Raw genomic sequence first — 26,563 nt, forward strand, 5'->3', positions numbered from 1 at the left:
CTATTTCAAAAGTTCCTTTAATGAATGAATATTATTTCTATAATGGAAACAATAAGGCATTAAAAAACTGTTGGAACTGGATATCTGTGTTGACTGGTGATTAGCCTTAAAAATCTCCCCTGCCTCCACGGCCCACACTGCTTGAACTTTCATCTCTGTTGCCTCTTATGGATACTGGATATTTCCCAAGTTAGTCCCAAGAAGCTTAACAATAATGCAGAGAACACCAAGCCGGGAAGCAGGACATGTGGATTCTAGCCAGGGCCATGCCACTAACTCACTGCATGCTTCTGGGTGAATCCCTTTTCCTTCCGGGGTCTCAGGTTCTTTATCTATAAATGAGGAGAGCTTAGATCAGATCAGGTGTTCCTGGGATTGGGCTGAAAGAGAGGTCTCAGTGACTGTGTGCTGTCTGAAATCGGGACCCCTCCCCTCCAACCCAATTCAACACAAACAGTTCTACTGTTATAGTTTTCTTATTGAATTTATTGGAAAATTTTAAGTGAAGAATGATTCCAATGTTAAAGTTTCAAAACCACTGGACTGGACAATCTAGTTTGCCTGTGTTTAGATCATTAACTACTTATGGAATGGAGTGGCTGCTCATATCTCTCTTTTTTAATTTTAATTTTTTTATTGTGGTAAAAACATTACATGAAGATATATTCTTAACAGTCTTTTAAGTGTAGAGTACAGCAGTATCGTTAACTGTACGCACGTTGCTGCACGGAAGGTCTTTAGAACTTTTCCATCTTGCATGACTGAATCTCCCTATTTCCCCCTCTCCTTAGCCCCTGGCAACCACCACTCTACTTTCTGCTTCTAAGAGTTTGACTACTTTAGATATCTCACAGAAATGGAATTATGCCTTATTTCACTTAGCGTAATGTCGTCAAGTTTCATTCATATTGTAGCATATGACAGTGTTTCCTTCTTTTTTAAGGCTGAGTAATATTTCACTGTATGTATATATTATATTTTCTTTATCTGTTCATCCATTCATCTGTTCCATTTATCTGTGAACGGACATTGAGAAGTTTCCTCCTCTTGGCTATTATGAATAACGCTGCAATAACTTGCGAATGCAAATATCTCTTCAAAATCCTGATGTAAATTCTTTTAGATAAATACCCAGAAGACGTTGCTGAATCATATGATAGTCTTATTTTTAATTTTTTTGAGAAAACTCCAGTTTGTTTTCTATAGCAGCTGTATCACTTTACATTCTTCCCAGGAGGGCACGGGTTTCCAATTTCTCTGCATCCTTGTCAGCGCTTGTTATTTTCTGTTTTTGTTTTTTGTTTGTTTTATAATGGGCATCCTAACAAGTATAAAGTGATATCTCACTGTTGTTTTCATTCTCATTTGCATTTTCCTGATAATTAGTGATGTTGAGTATCTTTTCATATACCTGATGGCCATTGTATGTCTATTCAAGTCCTTTGCCCATTTTTAATTGTGTTACTCATTTTTTTTGTTATTGAGTTGTTCAGTACATTTGGATAGAGTTTGGGTATTAACCTGTTATAAGATACATGGCTTGTCAATATTTTCTCCCATTCTGTAGGTTGGCTTTTTACTCTGTTGATTATTTCCTTTGTTGTGCAAGAAGCTTTTAATGTAGTCCCACTGGTCTATTTTTACTTTTGTTGCCTGTGCTTTTGTTGACCTGTGCCTGTGCCATATCTATGAAATCATTACCAAGACCAAAGTTATGAAGATTTCTCCCCTATGTTTTCTTTTAAGAGTTTTATAGTTTCAGGTCTTATGTTGGGTCTTAATCCATTTTAAGTTGATTTTTGGATATAGTGTAAGGTAAGTGTCCAATTTCATTCTTTTGCATGTGGATACCCAGTTATCCCAGTACCATTTGTTGAAGAAGTTATCGTTTCCCCATTGTGTAATTTTGGCACCTTTGTCAAAGATCATTTGACCACATATGCATGAGTTTATTTCTGGGCTCTCTGTTCTGTTCCATTGGTGGGTATGTGTCTGCTTATGTCAGAACCATACCATTTTGATCATTGTAGCTTAGTAATATGTTTTGAAATCAGAAAGTGTGAAGCCTCCAGCTTTGTTGTGATTTCTCAAGATAATTTGGCTATTTGGGGTCTTTTGTGGTTCCATATGAATTTTAAGATTGTTTTTTCTATTTTTGCAAAAATAAAAATGCTATTGGAATTTTTATAGGGCTTGCAGTGAATATGCATATTGCTTTGGGTAGTAAGGGTATTTTAACAATATTAATTCCCAATCCATGAACTTGCGGTCTCTTTTCATTTGTTTATGTCTTCGTTTTTATTCCTAAGTTGAGTTTATTACTAAGTATTTTATTCTTATTGATGCTATTGCAAATGAGATTGCTTTTTTAATTTCCTTTTCAGACTGTTTGTTAGTATATGAAAACATAACTGATTTCTGTATGTTGATATTAACTGTTGCACATTTTTTAGCAGTTTTAAAAATAGTTTAGATTTTTTTATCACCTATTCATAAAAGAAATTTCTACTTCATAGTGATTACAAGAATTTGAAGAGATTATTAGTTTAAAAACCTTACTGCATCTGGTTATTTCAAGCATAAAAAAATCTTGATAATAAGAGTTAGTAATAAACACAGCTCCAGTCTCACATTATAATTTGTGAAAATAATTTAGAAAGTTTCCTATAAATGCTAAACTTATAATCATTTATATTTTCAAATTTTATATGATAATTATGTATTAATGAAAAGGTGTTTTTTTTTTTAAAACCAAGCCCCATATTTCTATATACCAAGCTCTTAAATCTCCTCCAATTTATTCCAGTGTGCCTTATAAATACTTAATTTCTATATGTTGGAGGCGATCAAATATATGGTGATGGAAAGAGAACTGACTCTCGGTGGTGAACACACAATTTGGTATACGGATGATGTAATACAGAATGTGCATGTGAAATCTATGTAACTTTACTAACAATTGTCATCCCGACAAACTTTAATTAAAAAATGTTGGAATCCCTGTTTTATCTGCTGAACAACCCTGGCTGCACTTTGAGGTCAGCAGAGGAGCTTTACAAAGTACTCAGCCTTGTCCACCCATGAATCCAGACTTAATTAGTCTGGGTAGGGGTGGGAGTTAGAAATGCAGTGTCCTCTTTGTTTTGGAAGTAGATCTGAACAATGGAGTGGCCAGAAGAACTTAGAAATTGCAGATGCTTGAGCTTCACCGCAGACCACTATAGTCAGAATATCAGAATATCAGAATATCTGGGCCATGGGATCTGAGCACCACATATTTGTTCAAATAGAACCACTGTTTGAGGTGGTATCCTTCTCCCTTCTTCCATGTGGCAACAAGCTTCATTGTTCAGTTTTCCGGCAGAAGACTGCACTGTGAGGAATTGAATGACATTGATATAAGGTTTACAAAATGTTACGTACATTATATCCAATGTCTTGGGACTTGGGTTGCAAACATTTAAGGGTATGAAACCCCTCCTTTAAGTGATGTCAGTTGCACGATACTCATCCATCCTGATGATGTAAGCAGTGTTTTTTAACCCTGGCTGTGCACCTTGAGAGATTAGAAAAGAAAAAAGAATAAAACAAAGGCAACGTGCCTGGACCTCGCCCCAGACCAATTAAATCAGAATCTCCAGGGATGGAACCCATATACTGCCTGTTTTATTTAAAGCTTTTTAGATTGTTTTAATGAGTAGCCAGTATTGGGAACAATTGGCTTAAAGAAAACGTATAAAATTTTATTTCCAATCACTTCCCTGTTCTTGTTTCTAGAATCACACTGATCTATTTAGTGTCTGGTGTTCATACCCTTTCCTAACTTTAAGTCTGTGATTCTCATTGATTGGACAATTACCTGTTCTGTCTTCTTTTCTAAGCTATCTCAACCTTTATCATCCAGCTAATGACTTACTTTGTATGCAGAGCCTCCCTTTATCACCCTGGCTTTCAGTGACTGTTTTTTCTTTTTTGGAATTTCCTCTAATTTTAACACATATAACCATCAGTAACAGCAGGAACAATGCTGTGTCCATCTTTACGTCCCATCGCAAGTGGTGTCTACCCACAGCAGGTTTTTAGGAAATACTTGCCATTGCTGATTGTGCTTTCTTTAGAGAAGGTGAACAGATTCCTCTTTGGAGACAGTGAAGGAATGAAGGAATTCAAACTCTCATTCATGTCTATTTTTTTTCTTTCTGTGTGTGGCATCTTTAAAGGCCCAGGCTATTAGAGAAGGATCTTATATTGGTAGGGTTTTCTCTTTTACCATCCTCATTCCATTCCATGCCATGGTGAGATGTTAGATGTTAGAACATCAGTGTAATGTTCATTATAATGACAAATATCGTAAGCCAAAAAAAAAAAAAAAAAGCACTTCCCAGTGGGGTCCTAGTTCTCCTTTGCCATCTTCTAAACATCTCTTGATGATTCCTTACTTGGAAAAGGAATCTGAACTCTATCCCAAAAGCTATTGGGATGCAAACCATTTTGTAAACCATTTTGATACTCATTCATTCATCCTTTCACAACTCATTTGTTGAGAACCTGTGTGCCAAGCCCTGCATCAGGCCCTGTGAAACGACTCTCCGGAGGGCCTGTTTGCTGGGCTAGTACCTAAAACTTTCAGAGTTGGGATTTAAAGAGTAACAGAACAGAATAGTAGTTTCTTACAAAGTTTTTGTCCCTACTTTATTTTAAACTCCTTTTAATTTATTAGGGAAACACTTCAGCTAAATTGTGCAGGCTAAGCACATATAGAAAAATGAAACTTTTATCTGAAACAAAAAACGTGTAATCTTTGTAAATGTTTATAGTCTCTATTCATGCAAACACAACTACAAATATAAGGCACATGCACATATGATAAGTATTGCTAATGCATATGCAGACCCTTATAGCATGTACATTTCAACACTGAACATTTAAATTTTCCTAAGGATGCCAACAAATTGCTAATTCATGGTAATTTCATTCCACTCTAAAACCTTACAACAGTTCTGAGTATAACTGGTACATAATTTTCCGTACTGATGATATTGAAGCTTCAGGTTAACAATTGGAAAATTACTGTGTAATTATGTGGCTTTTAATATCTGTACACACTGATAGTGGCTGAAGGAGGGCTTGGTTCATTTTGTACATTTATAAATTATTTACCTGTTTTGCTGGAATTCTTGAATTTGCATTCATATATTCAAGTAATATCTCATTTTATGAGCATTTGCCCATGGCTGAAAAATAAGAGTCTAATGAAAACAAAACCAAGTTATTGGTCTTTGCTTTGCAGTGTTCCTGAGAAGTGAATCTCATTTTAAAATTGTCATTTCTAATTTCTAGGTCTTTTGGTGACCTAACCAATTCATTTGAATTTTGGAGGTCAAGTCTTTCTTTTCTTTCTTTCTTTCTTTCTTTCTTTCTTTCTTTCTTTCTTTCTTTCTTTCTTTCTTTCTTTCTTTCTTTCTTTCTTTCTTTCTTTCTTTCTTTCTCTTTCTTTCTTTCTTTCTCTCTCTCTTTCTCTCTCTCTCTCTCTCTCTCTCTCTCTCTCTCTCTCTCTCCCTCCCTCCCTCCCTCCCTCCCTCCCTCCCTCCCTCCCTCCCTCTCTCTCTCTGTGTCTCTCTCTTTCTCTCTCCATTTTGGGGCTGTGACTTAGGCACAACACATATTATTCCAAGAAAGATTTAAAAGAAATTTACACAGAGCTATATTGGAAATATAAGCAAAGCAAAATCGCACCCAGCTTCTGATGTATCTTTGGCTTATATAATGGAAATCAATAATTTTTGCCTGCTTGTTACCCTTTCAACCTTTAGGGAATCATTGTTTTTCTCCCATGATGTATTGTCCTGGTGGGAATGTCAACAAGGTGCTCTGTCACCACCAGCCAGTAGATGAGAAGGCAGCTCTCTTTAATCCAATCCCAATCTTATGCCTGGCAATTTGAATATTGAGTGAAATAATGGAGGGATGAGAAATGGAGCTGATTCCCTGTGTAGGCAGTGCCTGCAGAGAACACTCCACTGTGTAGGTTCCCGAAGAGGTTGTGGTTTCTAATGTTTCCCAAGTTTTGTTTCTAATGTTTCTCTTAGACTCTATGTCTCTTTTCATATTTTTTCAATACACTCCTGTTTTTTTTTCTTTCTTTCTGGGAAACAGAGTCTTAGGTTATACTGAGTTTGTGATGTTTGGAATCCATGAACCATAACACAACTTGGAATTTCTGAGATAATAGTAGATTCATAAAAATTTTATATCTATAATATATCCAAGAGATCTTTTTCTCCAATCTTCTCATTTTACAAAGAAATAAAAGCCCAGTAGAGATACCTGACTTGTCCAAGATCATATAGATATTTGGTGGTGGAGCCGGAAATGAAATTAAATTGGTTCTGTTCCACCAGTGTGCATCTTAGGGGGAAAGTATTTCTTCTACTGGCAAAAGATGCTCAGGAAAATTTGAGTTCAGGCTCCTCAGCTTCAATGGAATTTGCTCATATTCATCATCTCTATTTCAAGTGTCTTACCCCTTCCCATTTAATACCTTAACTTTAATATAAGACCCGGTGAGCTTATGATTCATTTTGTGTTGCAATTCAGCTACCCTTAGGATTAGATTTTTGGTTTGGTTTTCTGAAATCTCACCCTGTGGCTGTAAGAGATAACAGTTTTCTTTAGTACAGTCATACAAACTTTCTGGTTCTATAATCAAACTATGAACTGGGAATTTAAAGCCCTAATCTTATGGTTTTCTCCCTTAGTTCACCTTCACTTTTAGGAACAAACCTACCAGCTCCTTATTTTTATTATGTTCCAAATGTTCTATGGCAGCTGCTGGCAGGCCACTCAAGGAATTCTCTCCCATAGCCCTTGACTCCAGGTACAGTGATGATAATTCAGGTGATTATTTTTCCGCTTCATTCTGTAGATGAGCAGTGTCCCTTTACCACTCAAAATGGGGTCATTAATACCTTTTAATCAAGTCAGATAGGAGAACCATGGCTTAGGGTTAGGGGAGAGAGATGATTGGGGTGCACAATTTAAGGAGGTACTTGGACAACCTTGAGGGTGAGTGCCTTCTTAAGATTTGTATCTTAGATACCTGGCTTGTCTTACTCTGGTCCTTGTACTTCAAAGAATCAATTCTACATTTCCATCTCCAAGGTTTTGTTCTCCTGAAATCACCTTGGCTTTCTGTTACTGCACAACAAACTACCTACACCATTAGCCATTTATTTATTCATAATTCTGTGGACTTGTAATTTGGACTGGGCTCATCCATATGATGGCTGGGCTCACTCATACACATAAAGTTGGTTGGTTTTCTAGGTAGTGATTGGTCTAGATGGTTTCATTTATATGGAGCTCAACTAGGACTCAACTGGTACGGCTGCAACAGTTAGGAAGACTGATCTTCTCCATTTCCATAGCGTTTCTCTCACTATGTCATTTTTCAGCCTCAAGGAAGCTAGTCTGGGCTTGTTCATAAAGTGGCAATATTTTAAGAGGTTAAGAATGGAAGTGCTATGTGCACAATGGTGAGAGTAGAATTACTAAGAAGTCACACAACATCGGTTCTCTTACTTTCTACTATCAAAATAAATCATATGGCCATTCCAGATGAAAAAGGGGAAATAGACTCTCTGCCTTGATGGTAGAAACTTCAAAGAATCTGTAGCCATTTTTATACTCTCCACCCCACCCACAGTATATCCTCTGGTCACATTTATTTACATTCTTCCCACATACAAAATATATCATGGAATGAACCACTTTTCCCCTCAAGCCTCATCCCATTATAACAAAGGCTTGAAGTCATGATCTCATTCTCTGTATCAGGTCTAGATGGAGATGAAGTTCCTCTACAGCAGCTTGTTGGGGGTCGCTGCTCCTGATTCAGAACACTGTTAAAAAGACAATTTATGTCTATTACACAACATACAGTGGTGAGACAGGGAATGGATAATTGCAAAGACACGTTCGGGAAGGGGAGGATTGGAAGGTAACTAGTAGTAGCTGATCCATAGAAATTCTGAAATCCAGCAAGGCTCATGTCATCAGAGCTCCCTACCCCAGTGGAAGGGCATGTTCACTGATGAGGGTTCAGTTCTGTTCTCTCGGTGTGATTGTCTCACGCACTGTTCTCCTTTGCTCTTAATTTTCTGTTTTTTTGATAGAGCTCTCCGAATTCTTTCTTTTCTTTGGTAAGAGCTGAACTGTGTTTGCAGCTCAGCACATTATCAGCCTGCTTTCTGCCCAGAGAAAGTTGGGCATCCAGTGGGCTTTTTTCAGTTTGAATAATTTCTATTCCTTTTAGTCCAATTTCACAGTGCTTTTGTTAGTACAATTTTTTGTTTGTTTGTTTCTATGTAAATTACTGGGGGTCACTTCATGCCCAAAAGCTGTATCAGTAAGTCTTTTTTTTTAAAGAACTATTTCTCTTTGTTGATGCTGTAAGTCAGATCATTGTGGGCAACACCCTTAAGATTTTTAAGGGTGAATATCAATTTGCTTACTGAGAATATCGATTAGTCATGACTTACATTTTCTTGAGGTCTCAGTAAAGCTTTTTATGGCCATGTGTTTAATCTTTACTTTGAGGTTGATTCTTAATTTGTAGAGCGTAGGGAATGTGAAATAACTTTATTTGCTAACTTAGAAAATTCTAAGTTGCATATGTGTAACACACATAGGTGTTTGCTCATAGCAGTCTTATTTACCTATGTAATTAAAAATAATTCTGCTTGAAAACTGGTGATTTTTCTTTTTAGCCAATATGTTTCTTCCTGCAACTCATGGTATGCAGATAAAAGACGCCATTTGACACTTTCACTATTCTGCTTGGGAATGTTAGGCAGATCCATACGTTTATTAGGTGCATTTTCTATCTTTCAAATTACCACAAGTGACAGCTTTGCCAATTGTTTCACTGCTACATAATATGGATTGCCCGTTACATGGCTTCCAATAACAATTTACTCACTCCTCTTTTAGCCTCTACAAATAAGGTCCTAATTGCCTTTCTCATCTCTGCTTTCTGCACAGTCTCCAAGATAATGCCACGTATTTTAGGTTTTAAGCTGTGGCAGTTTCTGACATCTGTGTGGAATTTTGTGTATCTTTCAGGGATCAGTCAGGGAAGCAGAGCTCCTGTGAGTGTTTGAATAAGGGATTGATGAAAGAAATTAGACCTGACATAATTGTGGAAGGAGCTGATGAAGTGAAGGTCCAAAAGAAGGGTTGAAGTGTTAGAGAAATATGTTACTGACCAAACTTTTTGAAGTATGGGTACAGATGGATGAGTTGGAGCTTGTAGGAGTACCTGAGAAGCCAAGCGTGTCCAGCTGCTAAAGTGGGACCCTGAGAGAGCAGCTCGGTGAATGAAGTCACTGGGAAGTTGTTGCCTCTGTGTAACTATTGCCTGTGTGGGTCTGCCACCAAGTGTCTGGTGGTGAGCCTGAGGCAGCTGTTGTTCAGCAGAGCCAGTGGTATGAAAGAAGAGCTAGACACATAGAGAACGGTGAGGACAAGCTGCAAACCACTGAGGACCTCTGTGTCTGTCTGTCACTGACCACAGCGAGTGACCTGCAGAGAGTAATGGCCACTGATCTACTTCTGCTACTCAAATCTCACACAAGTTCCTCTTGGCCAGCTAACTCAGATTCATATATAGAAGGGAACGCTGGGAAACCAAGTTCTCAGTTTAACTTGACAATAGAACAATCCAGCATAAATGCATTCTTATCTTCTGTCATCAATAGTTACTACATCCCCATACAATCAGAAAATTTTGATGCTTTTATTTTTTCCAACTGCATAGTCTTTTCCCCTTTTTTGATTATCTACACATCAATTTAGTATAGGTCATGGTTCCCACTGAAGAAAAATTAATATTTCTTATAAGAGCACTGTTTAAATAGCCCATCAACTTTAAAAGCACCAACAGTGGCTTTCTGTGTACTATGTACAGTCTGCTGGCACCCATTTAATTCTGGGTCCACAAATGGAAATGTCAGAGCTTTTATTCTATGTTTGAAAATTAAATCATAGTATGAGGCGATTTCCTTCTTTTTTGATTTTCTCTGGGAGAACGTTTGCCTATTAACCATATAATGGCTGATGTGAATAGTGTCCTGGCCACTAAATTATTGTCACCTATGGTTACTACTGTTCTAGCTGAGCTTTCAATTTTTTTGGTGGTGTCCTGTGTTCCTTCTTAACTTTTTGTGTCTATATTAGAGTAGATTGTTTGTTTATGGCTACTCTCAGGCAAATTTCATTCCAGTCAGTTCAGCAATTTCCACAGAAAACTTTTCTGGAATTCACAGTTTAAAATGACTACAACTTTTCTGAACATAGCATATGTCATCTTTTATTGTAATGACTCAATCACAGTTGACCTGTGAACAATGCTGGGGCTAGGGTCATTGACCCTGCACTGTCAAAAATTAGCATGTAACTTCTGACTCCCTCAACACTAACTACAGTCCCTTAGTATCTGTAAGGGATTGGTTCCAAGACCCCTACAAATACCAAAATCTTAAGATGCTCAAGTCTTAAGCTCAACTCTGACACCATTATATAAAATGGCATAGGATAGTGCAGAGAGTGGGCCCTCCACATCCACAGATTCCCAACCACTTGAAAATACGATTTTCATGTTGAAAATACTGCAGTTGATTGAATCTGTGGATTTGAAACCCGGGATATGGAGGGCCGACTATATATTTATTGAAAAAAATCTGTATATAAGTGGACCTGTGGGGTTCAAACCCGTGTTGTTCAAGGGTCACCTGTCTATAGCTCAGACTTTGCATGCCTTTATGGCAGGGATTCTATTTTCCATTTCTGCCTTCCCAGGATTCAGACAATGTCTGACCCTAAATATGTGTTAATAAATAATTATCAATGTGAATAGACATAAAGGACATACTCAGGTGGAGTCAATCTGCTAAACACAAAAATGTGGTAGAGTACTCACTCTCAGGATTTCCACGTTGTGGGAACCTCCTCTTTCTATAGGTGAAGATATGGAAACCAGAGTTGAAATGAACTCCTCAGACTCATAGAACTGTACATATTTTTTACATATGTAATTATTTAATTACTTGGAAGATTTTTTTTCATAGGAATGCAATGGGCTTTTTTTCTTTTTAGATTTTTTTTTTAATTGGGGAAGGGGAACAGGACTTTATTGTGGAACAGTGTGTACTTCCAGGACTTTTTTCCAAGTCAAGTTGTTCCTTTCAGTCTTAGTTGTGGAGGGCGCAGCTCAGCTCCAGGTGCAGTTGCCGTTGCTAGTTGTAGGGGGCACAGCCCATCATCCCTTGCGGGAATCGAACTGGCAACCTTGTGGTTGAGAGGATGCGCTCCAACCAACTGAGCCATCTGGGAGCTTAGGGGCAGCTCAGCTCAAGGTGCTGTGCTCAATCTTAGTTGCAGAGGGCGCTGCCCACCATCCCTTGTTGGACTCCAGGAATTGAACTGGCAACCTTGTGGTTGAGAGCCCACACTACAACCAACTGAGCCATCTGGGAGCTTAGGGGCAGCTCAGCTCAAGGGGCCATGTTCAATCTTAGTTACAGGGGGTGGAGCCCAACATCCCTTGTGGGACTCGAGGAATTGAACTGGCAACCTTGTGGTTGAGAGCCCACTGGCCCATGTGGGAATCGAACCAGCAGCCTTCGGAGTTAGGAGCACGGAGCTCCAACCGCCTGAGTCACCGGGCTGACCCCATAGAGCTGTATTTTAGCAGCACTGAGAACAGACTTGAAGGTGGATTCTTGTCTTATAAGACCTTTCTACAGCAACTCTGGTTGTCAAACAATTTTTTTGCTCAACAAGTCTTTGTTGAGATAAAATGGTATCCAGCACACTACATCAAATTGCTAGAGGCAGAACTGCTCTGATGTTGTTGGTGATGTTGGCAGAGGGAGAGGGAGGCAGATAGAAGGGCCTGGAACTGTGCCTGCTGCTCCCACCCACCCTGTCCTCTACCTCTAGCTGTTGGGATTTCCAACACTTGGAATGGTTCCATGGTACACAGTTTGAAAGATACTGTGCTGCCCTCTGCCCCTTTGCTTGCTCCTTTAGCTCTATGAATAGCTAAACAAATTCACAAAAGAACAAAACAAAATCACACACACACATCTACCACTCCTGGCCCCTTCCCTAAGCAGAAATTTTGCCCACTCGGGAACCCCAGTGGGGATCAGAGGAGGGAGTGTCATTTTCAGCCCAGCAGTACAAAGTGTCCATTCTTGCACTTTGAGCAAAGGCAGCCCAGCCAGGCGGGTCTCCCGTGGTACATCTGTAAGGCTGTATCTCACAGGAAGTAGTGCAGCTCCTCAAAGATAAATGTCACTGGGGAACAAAAAGGGATTTTGTTCACTGCCTCAAGAATGATGCGTTGAACCTGATGTCAGCTTTTCAATTCATGTAGCTAGAAACTGGGCAAAAATGACCCAATGTGCTCCTTTCTTCTTCCCAAGTAAGGCAGAGTGGCATTCTCTTCTTGCTTTCCAATGAGGTTGAGAAAGTGCTCTGTCCTCTTTTCTGTACCCATCATTTCTGCTACCCCTACCACACTCCTCGAAATCAAGGTTAAACATTTATAATTGTACTTATATCGCACATTTTTCCTCCTTTGGGAATTTGCGTAGTTTAGCCTATTGGCAATAAGATGCTCCAAACAGTGGAAGCTTCTGTTAAGTGTTTTTGAATATAATAATTTCAGTGAAGTACCACAGAGTCCCAGTGTTGGAGATTTTTCATTTATGGAAGAGCATGCTTGTGAGTCAAGACAGACAGACTTGGGTTTAACATCCAGATTTCCTTTGACTAGATATTTGACGTGGACCTTGAGCAATTTTCTAACTTCGCCATCCCTGATTTTCCTCATTTGTAAAATGGGAATCATGATACACCCCAGTCTTATTTTAAACATAAAAAACTGAATCCCAGAAAGGTGGAGTGTTTCGCTTAATGTCCCACAGCGAGTTGGTGTCAAGGATACCTGGACAAGGCTCACTATGTGCAATCAGGATGCTGGACAACTGGTGCAGCAAATATTTGACTCAGCTTTGCTTCTCCATCCCAGTTCAGAGACACAGGTCTGACTACATTTGACTTTGCAGAAGTTGTACATTTCCTGTGAGATAATGAGGTGTGGTATGGAGGCCGGCAGGATTTATATGGCAGTTAAGTGTAGTTTGGAATCAAAAATATGATAGCATTATTCACTGTGGCATAGCAAAGTTCACCTCTGCCCCCTTGCTTTAGTCTGGGTCAGCAGATATAGTCCACGATTAAGGAAACACTGTCAAATATTTCTTTATAGTTTAATTTTCCTCTTATTCTCCATTGCCTGCAATGCCCTTCTCCTTTGGGAAAAGTGGCCTTTTTAAAAATTGCCCCTAATAAACATGGTGTTTTCAAAATCTGTTTTGTCCTGCTCTTAGGGAATGATTTAGGAATTCAGATTGGCTTTAGTGGTGGATCACCATCTTTGACATGTTGAATGTGGAAATGAGTTGGCTAAGTAGAGACTGAGAATCTCCATTCAAAACAAACCAAAGGCATTTTGGCAGCTGAGAAAGTCCTGAGATGGGGAGATCACTGCCCCCAACCCCGACTCCCCCACCCCAACAGTCCGTTTCATTTAGGGAACACCTTTATTGTTAGCAGCAAACGCTTTCTAACAATCATGGAAGTTCCATGATGAGTTGAGTCAAATGTGGATTTATGACTCTCTCAGTCTAAGGAAGTGGGTAAACATAAACTAAATGTTCCCTTTTCAGGGATACTGTCAAGGGGATTCTTGCATAGAGATTAAGAAGTCTGGGGCTTAAATATTAATTCTGCCATTTTGTTCTCTAAACTCTGAGTCTCAGTTTCCATATATGTAAAATGGGGCTAGCAATGCTTACCCCATAGTATTGTTCTGGGGATAAAGTGAGATAGTCTATATAAAATGCCTAGCATACAATAGGTCCTCAATAAATGTAATTCTCTACTTGTTTACTTCTTTAGAGGCATAGATATTTGATTTTTGGAAGAGTAAACACTTTTACCAATGGAAAGAATTGATAATGAAAGAGATTTTAGGCAGTGTGGGGAAATCATTTTAGGAATAGTAACATGAGTACCTTTGTGTGAGGTCAAGCTTCTATATTAGAGAATGATCCATCTCAATGTTCTAGGTCAATGTAGGGTCATGTGAAGCTCAGGAAAGCATGAGTGGTCCAGAGAGTCTGAGTCTCTGTTGAGGGATGGGAATACTTATATTAAAAGCAATACCATGGACATAAGTTAGACTGGATGGGGATGGGTGGGGCAGGGGCAGAATGGTGAGAAGCAAGAGTCTAGGTTTTTGTGAACTTAGTAGAATGAAGTCTTCTTCTATATTGCCAAGGATAGACAACAACTGTCCTTGGTGTTCCTGCATTATAACACTCTCCATAAGTTTTATGCTGACCTGTGTCTTCTCTACTAATCTGTGAACTCCGTGAAGTCAGGGACAGCAGCCTTTTTACTTTTGCACTTCTAGCCTTTGGCACAGTGCTCGATTGAGAGGCACTCAATGAATCTTTGCTCCACTGCTCTGTAGGTTAATAGTGTGAGATGGAATGTTGAAATGTCTGGGTTTCCATCCTGGATCTGCCAGTTGCTATTTAACTGTGAATGGGTTAGTCACTTAACCTCTCTATGTCACAGTTCCCTCATCTGTAAGTTGGGCATAGTAATTGTAGCTCTAGTGTTTGAGGACATAAGTTGGTGAACAATAGGTGTAAAACACATAGAATATACCTGGAAAATATGAGAGCTTAATAAAGTTAGTGATAATGTTGCTGCTGATAATGATGAGATTCCAGAAGGCAGAACTGGGGTCAGAGATGCCAGTGACATGAGGTATATTTCAACACAAGGTAAGGAAGAATTTTCTAATGAGGGCATGGTGGTCTCTGAAGGCTGTATAGCCTGCTTTAAAAAGTTGTGAGTTGTAGTAATCAAAACAGTGCGGTAATGTCAACTACAATTTCATGTATATATAGTTACAAGTAGCGGAGTACAGCATTAGGAATAGAGACAGTGGAAATGTAATGGCTGTGTGCGATGTCAGAGGGGTAGTGGATGGGAGGAGGGGGTTGACACAGTGTGAGGGATATAAATGATAAATGTCTAACTATTACATTGTTTAGTGTACCTGACACTAATAAAAAAATGTGCAAAAAAGAAAAATAAGAAATGCAGCATAAAACTGATAGGAAGAAACTGCGAAGTCTATAACCACATGACAGAATATTGAAAAATTCTCACAAAGGCGTATTTTGTCAGGTATTGTATAGCACTAAAACCAGCTGCCAGTGGCACAGGCGATTTAATAGACACCATTTAGCTAATGTATTATTTTTCCAAGAAAAAAACAGAAACAAAACAAAAAAACAATGTGGTAATCCATAAGGATAGACATATAGACCAATGGAGTAGAATTGGGAGTCCAGATATAGACCTATATACATATGGTCAGTGATTTTTGACAAGGGTGCCATGAGCATTTAATGGGGAAAGAACAGTGTTCAACAAATGGTGCAAAACTGAATATCCATATGCAAACAAATGAAGTTATACCCTTACTTAACACCATATCTAAAAATTAACTCAAAATGGATCAAAGACCTAAATATAAAAGCTAAAAATATAAAACTATTAGAAGAAAACGTCGGGGTAACCTTCATGACTATGTCATTGGCAATGGTTTCTTAGACATGACTCCAAAAGCACAAGCAACACAAGAAAAAAATAAATAAATCCAACTCCATCCAACTTAAACACTTTATTGCATCAAAGGACATTTTCAAAAGAGTAAAAAGATGGAACAGAAAAAATATTTGCAAATCATATACCTGATGATGCTTTAGTATCCATAATATATAAAGAATTCTTACCACTGAACAACAAAAAGACAAATGGCAAAGTAAAAAAGAAGGTGACAGACTTGAATAGACATTTATCCAAGAAGATGTATAAATGGTGAATACATACATGAAAAGATACTCAATGTCATTAGTTATTAGGGAAATGCCCATCAAAAGCGTAACGAATTACCACTTAACCCCCTGGATGGCTATAATTAAAAACAACAGAATAGCCAGTGTTGACAAGGATGTGAAGAAATTGGGACCTTTATATATTGCTGGTGGGAATGTGAAATAGTGCAGTCAATATGGAAAAGAGTTTGATGATTCCTCAATAAGTTAAACAGAATTACCATGTGAACCAGTAATACTGCCCCCAGATATATGCCCCAAATAACTGAAAACAGGTGTTCAAAAAATATGTGTAAGAATATTCACGGGAGCACTAATCACAATAGCCAAAAAGTAGAAATAACACAAATGGCCATCAACTGACTAATGGATAAATGAGATGTGGTATAACTAGACATTGGAATGTTATTCAGCCATAAAAGGAATGAAGTACTGATATGTATTAATATACTGATATATTACACTGTACTAATATACTAAGTACTGATATGGATGAACTTTGAAAATGTTATACTGAATGAAAAAGCCAGACACAATGGCCTCATATTGTGTGATTCCATTTATATGAATTTTCTGAATAGGCAGATCATAGAGACAAAAAAAACTGATTAGCAGTTCTGGGGAAGGGAGAGTGGGGAGTGACTGTTTAACAGATATGGGGATTCCTTTGGGGGATGAAAAATTTCTGCAACTAGATTGTGGTAATGGTTATACAACCCTGTGACTGTAGTAAATGTCATGGAATTGTATGTTTTAAATGGTTAAAATGGTAAATTTCATTTTATGTGTATTTTACCACATTAAAAAAAAAAAGAAGTAGTGAGATTCCTTTTGTAGCAGGTATGAAAAACCACTCACTAGGGGATGCTGTCCAGGGAACTCTGGGTGATGAAGGTTGGATGCAATAACTTCAAAGGCAGTCAGTGAGCTGTGAGTGAACAAGAGCTCTGCCAGGGGTGCTGGGCAGGCTAGGGAGCCAGTGTGTTCTGTCCTGGCTCTGTGACTATGGGTTTTACTTTACCCTCTCTGAGTCTCTTCTGGAATGTGAGAACAATAATTACAGGGTTGCCGGGAAAATTTATGGTGACGGCACAACGCCTGACACATGGTAAACGCTCCATAGAAGCCAATCATATTTCTGGTTTGGGGATTCTATAATTTTTTTAAACGAAACTTTCTAATAATTAAACATGTTTTACAGATAATTGAGGATTGTTTTGGGTGCTTTGAGAGGTTTATATAGATGAGGATAATGTGAAGGCAAGTCCCTCCTATTCCATCTTTTCCCTAAGGAAACCCACTGCCACTAGACCTGTTTTCCAGGACTTGAAGGATTTTTTGTTCTTCATCCCTCTCTGCCTTTGCTCAAGTGTCTTTAGAATTCAATTCTGAATGAGTAGGGAAAATGAGCCGAGCCAGTGGCAAGGTTGTGAGGAGCATACCTTCTTAGTTCTTTTACAATTGGTTTCTGGAAAATGGCTCTACGTGCAGCTTGCTTTGTGGTTCCCAGCCTTCCCTGTGTTTTGGCGTCATAATTTTTTTCAATACTTCAATTTGTTATGATTCTAACTATAAATGGTCAGTCATCCCCACGGTGTCTAATTATATCTGCGAGGATTTCCAAGGCCGAGATCAGTACCTCCACAGGCCTGTGGCATTTTCAAAGAGCTCATACCCATGGAATTGCCAGAAAGCTACAATGGAAATTCAAAACACAGGCATTCATTGACCTCTGAATACCCTATTTACAAAAGGAAAACATCTTTTGGAACCTTGGGCCATGCCAGGCAGGGCGCTGGGGCAGGCTCCCCTTCTATAGGCTGGCAGAAAAGAAGAGTTTCAAGTGTTGTCTATCTTGTCTTCTTAGTGCGGAGGCAGTGGCTGAGGAATTAGAGAAGGGGGTTGGGATTTGAGGAAAGAGATGTGTTCTCGAGAATGCTACATCTTTATAGACAATGCATCATGGTTGTATGTTCCTCAGCCTGGACTTTGGAAATCTGAACCAGATTTGAAATCTGGCTCTACCTTTTAAATATTATTTTTTATAATTGTGTTTCCCTGAGCAAATTGCCTAACCGCTGTAGGCTTCAGTTTCTTCATATACAAAATGGAAGATAAATATATGTATCTTGAGAGGTCATATCAAGGATTAAATGATACAAAATGCGTAGCACATTACCAATAATACTTGACATTTTCTGAGTACTTAATATGTATCTATAACTTTTTTATGTGTTTTGAAGTAATAACTTAGTAATCACAACAATAAGAATACTACTTAAATTCCCATTGTGTAGATGTGGAAACTGAGGCACAGAATACAGGAAGTGCTTTGTCTAATGTTCAGAGCTCGGTAGTGTTTGGAGACAGGAGTCAAACCTCAGTAATCTGACCCTAGAGCTTATGCTAAATATTAAGCTATACCTCCTTCTCAGATATTCTTTTCTTCACACAAAGGCTGAATTCCCACTATTACGTGGCTTTCAAAATAGTTGTTGCCGGGAGAGAGAGGGAGGTGAGACGTTTCTGATGCTTCTGAGATTCCTAGGATGTTGTCTTAGAGCTAAAGCCTGTACTACATGGCCATCAGGACCTGACTTTGCTTTTGAGGGTCCTCCTGGGAATCCTACATTTGTTCACAATATTGTTGCTATGAGAAAATGCATTCAGATGATACATTCACACAAGGATAATTTTCACTAGTACTTATAGTAGGAATGGTGGTGTAGTAGTAATTTTCTTCACTCTCAGTGGAGGCCAACATGCTTAATGTCTCTTTTTATGTTCTAAAAATGTTTAGCATGAGATAGGGAGAGGGATTGGAAAACGGGTTTGGGTTTTCTTCTCTGAAAGTAAAAAACAATGTAATTAAGGGAAAATTTACCCGTAATCTTGATCTTTAAAATCTTTCTCCCTTTCATTCCATTAAGATTGCCTTTTTTTTTTAAAGGAAGGAAAAAAATGCATAAATATCCAGACTACTAAATTCTCTTTAATGACTGAAGCTAATAAGAAATGGCTCTGGTATTTCATCTAGCCTCTCGAATAATGGCTCTGTTGTTTTGATCTCAGAAGTGTAAAGGAAGCTTTATATTCAGAGATGGGCATGCCTATCTCAAGCACCTGAGAGGGGCGGCACTATATATTTAAAACCATTTTACAATGTCCTTTCCCAGAGTGTGAGGCCATTGAGGCTTTGATGTGGTTAAGTAATTTAGTACAATCATGTAGTAGGTTAAATTAGATTTTAGCTTCCTTGAAATTTTTGAAGAATGCACATGAAATGAGTACATCCAAAATCTTGTAATACTGAGTGGATTTTCCATTTTTCTGTTTTTATTTTTCCATAGCTAAGTGCTGGTAGAGAAGGCAGCAGACTCCCTTTTCTTAATCTCGAATAGAGGCAAAGGAGAAATTGATGAATTTTGTTCTCAAGTATCCATGCCTGAGTGAGAGAAAAGAAATGAGCATGTAGGGAAGAAAGAGGGAGAAAATTTCTAAGATATAGAGGAAGAAGCTGATTTCTTTTTCGTAAAATACACCTTATGTGGTGGTGGGCAGGAGTGGGGGCAAGAATGAAAATTTTGCAGGGGATTTTTAAATAGGTAGATCTGTGTTTTGATCTTTATTCTACAATTTCCTTGTTTTGTTACTTAATCTTCCTGAACCTGTTCCCTAATCCGCAAAATTGGAATCGCGATATTAAAGTTGAACCTTTACTGTAGGATTAAATGAGAAGACGCAGATAAAACATCTGTCAGAACGCCTGGCGAGTCAATGCTTAATAAATTGTCCTGTCCTCTGATTCCTAGAATGGTTTTACCTCTAATAATCTTGAGCAACCCGCTTGATGTTTGTGGGAATATTTCCTTATCCTGAAGCCTGGTTCTCACTACTGACTATAAAATCTTGGAAAGTTACTTAACTGCCCTGTACCTTTGTTTCCTTATCTGCAAAATATAGGCAATAGTATATATGTCATAAAGTTGTTCATTCACTTAATTATTAAGTGCCTGCTATGTGACCAGGCTATGTTCTAGAGTGTTGGGCCACACTCGTTAACAAATGAAATGAAGATTATCCTCAACGAATGAATACTTGCAAAACTGCTTGTCATAAAAAAGGCAATCAATAAGTGGTATTATTACCATAAAAATGAATAAATAGTATTTTCTATGGTTTAAGTTAGCCTGGATTTTATTATGTGTAAAGGGCACTATTATAATTCAGTTTTATTTTTCTTCACACAAAACTTGGCTTTTAAAACAATGAATTTGCTAAGATCTCAAGAGTATCTGCTTAGAGTTGACAAAAGAGCCATGATCTTTATAGTTCAGTCTTTCCTGAGTTGATCTTTTCTGCTTAGCCTTAATTTTAGAAGGCTATCAGAGAATGTGATTTCCAGGGCAAAATGATTTATAAGGGAATGAGAAATACATTGGTTGAAAATTGTATCTATTATATTAGGTACATAGTAAATGTTTAATAACTAATTAACATTTATAAATAATTACAATTATTTCTTCTAAGAATTTCTAAAAATGATCTAATAAAAAAAGCATAAGTCAAGCAATTGACTTGCCAGTGATAGGATTCTTTGACAATATAGCTTCTTGTGGATGGAGATCATTGAGGGGAAGCAAATATTCCTAGGAAACTATGAAACATATACTGTGAAGGCCAATAGTATAAATAAAATCAAGTTGTCCTTGGAAATGCTTATCTTTCTTTAATGTAGAGCCCAACAGATTGACCAAGAGAGTGTTAGAGAGACAGAAATTTCATAGGCTTGTTGATCTTTAGCAAATTCATTTTCTCTCGTTATCTAGGCATTCCTGAAAAGCAGAGTTAAAGTCAATATTTTGGGGTTCTTGTTCAATACAAATATGAAAGTTTCTGAACAATGTAATATCCAAATGTAGAAAGATACATTTGATTGTTTTCAATAATGGGAATGTATGGGTCTAATCCAGAATGTGTGCAGTGATGATGAGTTTCAGAGTGTTTCCTGAGTACACTGCTGGTTATCTGTGCAGCAGAAGCTCTCAAGGTCTATGCATTTTATTGGGATGCCATTGTCTTAAATGCCTCTCAGCCTGAGAGACTGCTTTTGACCTTGTTGATAGGCATGGTGCTGCAGGAAAAAGTTTCTCACTCAGAGCTGAAAATCTTGGTAGTTTATCACATGTACACTAAATTTGAGCAGGAATTTGGGTAATAAGTGAAAGAACTCTATGTATACTTGGAAGCTGCAGTATAATGCCAAGACTGGGAGACTTTTAGAGACCAATGAAGACCAGCAGGTTGTGACTATGTGACGGATTGGAATCACGATATTAAAATTGAACTGTTCCTGTGAGATTAAATGAGATGACACAGATAAAAAACATCTGTCAGAATGCCTGGCAGAGTCAATGTTTAGTAAATTGACAGACATTCATGTGGAGTAGACATTAGAGTCTTTGTTTGCCTTGTAGATCTACTTCAATTTAGTGTCTTCAAATGTAGGTGGACTACATTTGATGGTCTAGGCATGAAATGGACACAACAACCATTATGCTTATTTAAAGATTATCTATTGCACTATTTCTCACCATCTCTAAAAACCAAGTTGTAATCTGTGAGTCCCATTGTGCCTCTTTCTTGTCACCTTTCCTCCATAATGAAATTAACATATTTGCATTTAAGAACTTTGCTATCACCTATGCGTTGTGTTTATTTACAAATAAACAAACAAACAAAATGAAGATCTGCCTCAAATCCCACTGGCTATGGAAATCAAAGTCATTATGCACACCTGTGAGCAATGACTTATGCATGCAAGTCTGATTGGAATGATAGCAAAATCCTCCACTCTTGTAGGGATGTAAGTTCAGTGAAGGATGGCTTTGAAAGATTTGATGCAAATTATCCATTTAAATCAGAGTGGGTGGGACCACAGTCCTGCAGCATAGATAAAGTATTGGTGCCCCAAACTGGTTAAGCATTAGAATCACCAGTAAACTTATTAAAATACAGATGTCAGGCCTCTTTCACTGAATTAGTGTCTCTTGGGGTGAAGGACTCCTAAATTTGTAATTTGCATTTTCTTCATATTTTAATCTGAAGCACAGAAAAATTTAGGGACCATTGGGATAGTGCATCAAAATGATTTTTCTCTATTGGAGATTTTCTGTGTATGGTCTGTAGCTTTGTTGGATTTGAGTCTCGGAGTGGGAGGGTGAAACTGGAAGTGAGGAAGGAATAAGGAATGCATATTAAAATACAGATTCCTGGGTTTTACTCCAATTCTGCTGAATCTGCATTTCTAACAAGTGCTTCAAGTGTTTGTTTTCTTCTTTTTTTTTAATCTAGACTTTTTATTTTTGTAGAGCTCTTTTAGGTTTATAGCAAAATTGAGAGAGGAAGGTATATCTCCTACCCACACACATGCATAGCCTCCCCCATTAGCCTCATCCCTCACCAGGGTGGTGTATCTGTTATAATTGTTGAAGCTACACCAACACATCATAATAACCCAAAGTCCATCATTTATATTATGGTTTGTACATTCTATGGATTTAGACAAATGTGTAATGACATGTATCCATCATTATGGTATCATCCAGAGCACTTTCACTGCTCTAAAAATCCTGTTTTTTACCTATTCATCTGTCCTTATCCCCCAACCCTTGACAACCAATGATCTTTTACTGTCTACATAGTTTTTGTTTTTCCAGAATGTCATACAGTTGAAATCATACAATATGTGGCCTTTTCAGATTGACTTCTTTCACTTAATAATATACACTTAAAGTTCTTCTATGTCTTTTCATATCTTGATAGTGCATTTCTTTTTAACACTGAATAATCTTCCATTGCCTGGATGTACCACAGTTTATTTCTGCATTCACCTTTGAAGATATCTTGAGAAATCCAGGTTTTAGCACTTATTACTGCTATAAACATTTATGTGCAGGTTTTTGTGTAGACATAAGTTTCCACTCCTTTGAATAAATACTAATGGGCATGATTACTGGATTGTATGGTAAGAATATATGTAGTGAGAAATTAGAAACTGCCAAACTCTCTTCCAAAGTAGCTGTGCCGTTTTGCATTTCCACCAGCAATGAATGAGAGCTACTATTTCTCAACACCCTGATCAGCATTTGGTGTTGTTTCAGATTTTAGCCATTCTAGTAGATGTGTAGTGGTCTCTGGTTGTTGCTTTAATTTGCATTTTTTTATGACATATGATATGATGTGGAGCTTCTTTTCATATACTTATTTGCCATCTGTATAACTTCTGTGCTGAGCTGTCTGATAAGGCTTTTCCTTCATTTTTAAATTGGGTTGTTTGTTTTATTAATACTGAGTTTTAAAAGTTCTTCATATATTTTGTATCAGTCCTTTGTCACATGTGTCTTTTGCAAATATTTCCTCCCAGTTTGTGACTTGTCTTCTCATTCTCTTGATCAGGTAATTCTAATGTCAAAAGAGTCTGAGAATACTATTGTATATTCTCCTATGAATGGACCATTGATGAAGGAGATCTGCATTATTTGACTTGACCTTAACAATCAATGGGGTGGGAAATGTCTCATCCAGAGCAATGGGAAAGGGAGCTAGCTAAACTGGGAACCTACTGAATCCTAGCGAAGTTACTTGGTAATTTATCAATATAATCTCATTTTTTCTTGATAACCATATTATGAAATAGATATTAAGATACTCATTATAGAGGGCCTTAGATGAGGTCCTGGAGTTAGAAAAAGTGGAACCAAGATAGGGTCTAACTGACAACAAAGCCTCATACCTGATGATACCTTACCAAGCTGCCAGTAAATCTATACTACACTATGTGTAAATCAGTAGAACTAAACTTTAATTCCCACTCTGTGGTGTTAACTATGTCTCTGGGCCTCAATTGCCTCACTCTTTATAGCTTAAATGTTATGTAAGGATATGACTTATTTTCTACTTTAGTCTTCCTTCTTCAATATCTAATGAAACACATTGGACCACAGAAAGAACATTCGTGGGAATTGAGCCTGGCATCTGAGGCTCATATGTTCTATTCTTTTTTGAGTAACTGTTTGAAGTCAATATTTAAATGTTTAAAAAAAGAATTTTATTTTCCACATATGTATAGGCAGTCTGAGACAGAAATCCAGTGTATCGAAGAGACATTGGCATTATGTATTTACTTATATAATTTAGAATGCTCCCCGTTACCTGCCCTCACAATAGGGCTATATATATTAATACCAACAGAATTTGAAGAGATTTATTCAGTAAAACTAGAAAAATTAAAAATGATCTCATGTTTACTATGGTTATTTGCCTTCTATATTGCTGGATAAATGATGCCTAACCTCTGACACTGTCTGTGTTCAGTAAAGGTCAAGTGCCTTTACTTCCAGATGTCTGTTTTATTTATAATGCAGGATGTCTTATTGTAGAACTAAACACCTCTGGAATCATTAGACGTGGCATCTAGGCAGTCAGGAGATTTCTGGCGGCTCATTAAGTCAACTATACTTATGCCCACACTCTCCCCAGAGGCCAGTGGGTAACGGAAGCCATGATCTAGATGCCTACTTGTGTGCCCTTCAGTGTCACTAGAGTTTGCTAAATGATTTCCTTTGGCCCCAATACATGTTACTCAGTTCTGTGGACCTTTCCGACTTAGCAATCGGAAGCTTAGGTTTTCTCAGGGTCCTTGGCTTGACTTCCTCTTTCATCTCCTTGCATTCCATTTCCTTAGCAGTGGCTCCACAGGACGTGCTGTCCATGGCCAGCACTCCACACTCGTCACTTAGTGGTGACCGGCTTTGTTAATATCTCCACTGCTCCGCAGCTCCCTGACCACTAGAGGATAAGATGGACAAGGGCTTTAGCGAACATCAGGGGGACGACAAACTAGTTTGCCAGAAATGATCCTTGTTTACTTCCTTATCCCAGCATAATTATTAATAATGTTCCATTTCATTTATAAAATGGTCCTGGTGTGAATGACTAACTTATATTGTCACTGTGTATATAATGTCCTATGAAAGTGGTCCTGCAGTGTCACGCCCAGTGTCCAAAAGACACAGAATTACAAGCCAAATAAAAAGCTCCCTCTGATGAATTTTCATGTATCATGGAACTTTGAAAACAGAGCTGTTCCTAGCACAGTCCACAGGCATAAATAAATGGAAGCTATCATATTGTTCAATCTGGTCACTTGTTACATTATCTGAATTAATGTGGATTGTAAACCCACGGCGAGTCAGCCCAGCATAGCATCCACCAAGCCGTATGTTAAAGGGAGTCCTAGTACATAACTTTCCATTTTGAAACGAAGTCCTAAAATTCTCTGACCAGCTCATCTTTTCTGTTGCCTGATTGCTTTACCAACCAATTCTGCAACTCGGTTTTAGATAAAGAATAGTAAGTGTTCAAACGATGGAAAATACTATTGCAGAAAAAGAACTGAGAGGTCTGGGTGTAGTAAATGTCTGTAGCTGAAGTAATCCAAGGTAAAGGAGGAAAGAGAGCACATGAGAAGAATGTTTGTTGGGGTTTTATAAGTGATGATAATTTTATTCAAAAAGAAGAGGAATTCAGGGTAAGAAGAATGGGAAAGATTGGCGGGAGCTCTAAAAGTCTCTGTCTTTTTTTTTTTTTTTTAGATAGCTGGCTACAGTGAAGACCTGTGTGTTTCTATCCCATCTTGGGCCCAAAGGAAGTGTGTACTCTCTGAGTCAGCCAGACTCTAGGTCTTGGAATGAAGGGTAAGCCTTGGAGCAATCACATGTCCTCTGCTAGGAATGCATTCCTGGGGATTTGTGGTCTCCCCATCTGGGCTGCAGGTGATGGAGTGGGATTAGATCAGGGAGGAGGAAAAGGCCCAAGAGGGAATCTGAGACTCTGGGCTCGGCAGGAGCTTTAGCTGGATTAACACCAAGGCAGTAGTCATGGCCACGCAGAGGAATTTTCAACTCCCAGGGGCAGCATGCTTGGGTACAGTGCTGGGGGAAGATGGTGGGGGTCTAAGCAATAATAGAGGAACACCTGAGTTTGGAAGTGAAGGAGAGCAGGAAAATTCTTAAGCGGCAAATATCAGAGGAGCCATCTCCAAATACATAGACAAGAGCAAGGATGAAGGACAAGGAGTTGGTCATAAAGAGACACTTTTGCTTATAAAAGTAGCTGCTAAGTACTTGAGGAAAGATCAGAGTCTGTGACCCCTTATATATGTGAAAGAACTTGTAAATGAAAGCCCAAGTTTCTAAAGAGAAGTACTATGTTCTATATCCTGGCTCAGAAGTAGTTGATTTAGAGAAGGCTGTGCTTTAAAAGGCTGTACTTCAAAAGACTGGTTCAAGTCTTAGGTTTGCCCTTAACTTCTTATGTGTCTGGACATGTTGCATTTTGCCTCTGTTTCTTCACTTAAAAAAACTTAGACTATAGATTTGTGCTGCCTAATATGGTAGCCACATATGATTACTTAAATTTAAAATAATTAAATGACAAAATTCAGTCATACCAGT

At 38.1% G+C, this 26,563-nt stretch overlaps 1 long non-coding RNA gene across 1 annotated transcript in view; it reads left to right on the forward strand.

The window, feature by feature from the left end:
* LOC308500997 overlaps positions 1 to 25,808 on the forward strand; it is a 42,746-nt gene extending 16,938 nt beyond the window's left edge. Inside the window, exon 2 of the long non-coding RNA XR_013993812.1 lies at positions 25,703 to 25,808. This is a non-coding gene — a long non-coding RNA (uncharacterized lncRNA). The remainder of the gene's footprint in view (positions 1 to 25,702) is intronic.
* Positions 25,809 to 26,563: the final 755 nt, after the last annotated feature.

The sequence above is a fragment of the Rhinolophus hipposideros genome (genome assembly GCF_964194185.1).
Source record: "Rhinolophus hipposideros genome assembly, chromosome: 8".
Classification (NCBI taxonomy): domain Eukaryota; kingdom Metazoa; phylum Chordata; class Mammalia; order Chiroptera; family Rhinolophidae; genus Rhinolophus; species Rhinolophus hipposideros.